Below are 3,414 nucleotides of genomic sequence, written 5' to 3'. Positions count from 1 at the left end.
ACAGCAAAGAACTTAATACGATATACGCAATCGCGGAAAATAACGGATACAGAAAGGGCCTAGTAAACAAGATAAGAAGAGAAACAAAAACGAAGAAATCAAATAAGAAGGAAAATAATGAAAAGATTTGGGCAGTCTTGACTTATACGGGCAAAACTTCATATAAATTGGCTAAGGTATTCCAAAAGTATAACATTAATACAGCATTTAGAACGAAGGACAATGTGGGGAGGATACTACGAAATAGTGCAAACGAGGAAGACCCACTAAACAAGCAAGGTGTATATAAGTTGACTTGCGAATGTCAACATAGTTACATAGGACAAACAGGGCGCAAGATAAAAACAAGATATCGTGAACATATAAGGGACTACAACAAAAAAAATCTAAAACCTTCTACCACCCCGGAATCGAACTTCGCAAACCATATGGCAGAAAACCATTGTACGCCAATGAAAATAGGAAAGACAGCCAAAGTTCTCCATGTACAGCACAAAGGACAACGCCTAAACGTATTAGAGAATATGGAGATATACAAACAAAAAATAATAAATGAGCAAATTAACACCGTATCTGATATATTATTCGAACCACTCAGGCTACTATACGCAAAACAAAATAGAAACCCTGCAACTACCATAAAAAATGAAATGCAGGTCCAAACTACAGAAACAAAGAGAAAGAAAATAACTGACTTTTACCTACCTGCGAATCCATNCCGAAAGAATATAATCCGCTGAGACGTACCTAACTATGAACCAACGACGATTTAACACGGCTATAAATAGTGACAGACAAACAGAAACTATTCAGAACGAAAAATTACACTGAAGATGGCACAACGCCGAAACCGGTTTGTCTCCAAGCCAAATTTGACAAGGGATGACGGAAAATCGTTCCACATTACATCTCACTCCTACCCTGTCGGAAACACCAACAACGAAAATGACAAATTTTTTACTTGTTTTAGAGACATTTAGAGGCACTGAAGTAACGTCGAGGAACTAAGGAATTAATATCACTCATTTACTGCAGGAGTGTCCAAACAGAATTTTTTTAAGTTAAGTAGGATGCAGAAATTTCCTGGGTCTTATTTTATATTGCGTAAAAATTGCACAGCTGTATCGATTAACAATAGCACACTAGAAAAAAAATGTATTTTAATTTTATTATTATGGGAGCGTACACAAATGGTAAACTTTAACACGGGTTTTCTCGAGTTTTTGATTTTTTGGATTATGACAATCTTGCAGAAATTAAGTGATATGTATGAGAGTATGCGAATATGTATGTGACCTTAAGGTTTTTTCATCTAGACTTTAGTGGCACTGCTACCTCTCTTTAGTACATATTTTGCAAAACTATCCAAAAATGTCACATTGTATTCATTATGTTAACTTTTTTTGTGTTTTCCTACGCCGGTGCAAGATATCCGTTAGCTTAAAAGCTTTCGAATGACTTTTTCCATTTTCGAGTAACTTTGGCAATGAAATTCGGATTGCGTAGTGGCTCATTCCCGTACACCGAATATGGAAATCCAGAAATGGAATATTTCAATTCGATTTCGGAATCGGTAATATGGAAAATCCGTTTTCGGATGAAAATTCTTTCGAATCGAATTACATATAAGGGATGTTGCGAGTGTGGAATTTTAGACATCCGCGGATGCGAATATCTAACAGCTAACATCCGCAGTGCGAATGCGAAAGTCAAGTATTTTTAAGAAACAATTAGAATCTAGTATAACGGCGATAAACAGCGCTTACAAGCCAAACCAGATGTGTTAGAGCTTTTTAAAAAGAGTTCTTCATTCTCTTTCCTTTTTTGTTTCAGAATTTGGGGAATCTGTAACTTCATCAGCATTTTCGATTTTAGGTTTTGTAATTCATTTTCAATACTTTCTTCTGCGACCGCTTTTTCAAATTTGTGCTTACAGCGCGCTAAATAGGTGGATATGGAAAATAAATTATTAAATCATTATTTTCGAGGAATGAAAATTTGTAACAAAGTTCTGTTTTCAAAGTCGTGGCTGCCAGCCGAATCGGATCCGAATATTGTTATGAGGCCGCTTTTCATATAACGGTAAATTTCGGAACTGCTTGAAACTTCAAAATTTCGAAATTTAAGGACTCTAATTTACTCAAAATTGATACGCCCCAGCTTACCATGTAGCGGTATTTAATGTTCGGCTCCGCCCGAACTTAGACTTTCTTATTTGTTGAAATGAAGTTCTNTTTAATGTTCGGCTCCGCCCGAACTTAGACTTTCTTATTTGTTGAAATGAAGTTCTTCCGAATGATTGGTCGATACTATTTGATTGAATATATCCGGAGTTTTCTAAAAATCTAAAGTTGCCTTGCAAAATTCGTCATTCGAATGTGATATCTCGGCCGATTTTTTTTTTAACGTGGTATGTACACATGCAAATACATATCGTATAAGAATACCTTTAGCAAGAATAAATGTGTACTACGTTATTTATGCCACCATAAGTGGTAAATGTGCTACTAAATACAAATAAAAATTAATTACACTGGTTTACAGCAAAAATGTTCTATGGATGCCACTATCCAATTCCTATGTAGAATTGCTCGGTGATCCCGAAACTCGAGTTCATTTTTTTTCTATGGATACCTTTTCGAGATATATGCAATTTACCGTTAGTCAGTTTAAGGCGAAACTTGGTTCTTACGATCGAATTTAAAAATTTTAATATAAAATACGGCAAATGAAAGCCAATGAAATTCTCCATTAACCGTATATAAATCACTTTCCGATAGGGATGATACTTTCTGACAAAGTAAGAAGAAAAAAATCAAACTTTAACAGAAGAAAAGTTTAAAAAATAACAGGTTCTGTGCCAAATTTTTACATTTGTACTAAAGCCTGTTCTGTTACAAAAAAGAAATCAAGTTACTAATGAAGAACATCGATGGCTAAATACGAAATAATGAGTGGTCAAATGAAAATGCGCAGAGATTTTTTGTATGAAATACAAATTTTTTAATGTGGAACGATTTACATCGTCAGGTAGAAATTAGCTGCTCACCTCTTTTTTGATTAATTGTTGCATGGATTCGCAGGTAGGTAAAAATCAGTTATTTTCAAGGAATGAAACCGCTTCAAAATAACGTTCCGGTTTGGGTTTCGGTTTTGCCAAGTGTTTCGGTTTCGGTTTTGGTTTCGTTCTTCAAAATTTATTTCGGTTTTGGTTTCGGTTTCGTTCCGGTTTCGGTTTTTCACAGAAATTTTGTTGATATTATTTAAATCACAATGTCTTAAACGTTGAGGAAAGAAAATCGAAAATTACAGTTCACTGATAATATCAACACTAGGTTCTTTCCTTAACAATCTGGACCGGATTTGGTAATTACAGAATAAGAGAAACATTTTCTTTCAAAAATGGAACAAAGT

The sequence above is a fragment of the Rhagoletis zephyria genome, unplaced genomic scaffold (assembly GCF_001687245.7).
Source record: "Rhagoletis zephyria isolate East Lansing unplaced genomic scaffold, Rhagoletis_zephyria_1.1 Rzeph_scaffold_01710, whole genome shotgun sequence".
NCBI lineage: Eukaryota > Metazoa > Arthropoda > Insecta > Diptera > Tephritidae > Rhagoletis > Rhagoletis zephyria.
The sequence above is the reverse complement of the archived record's forward strand: the minus strand, read 5'-3'. Positions refer to the sequence as shown.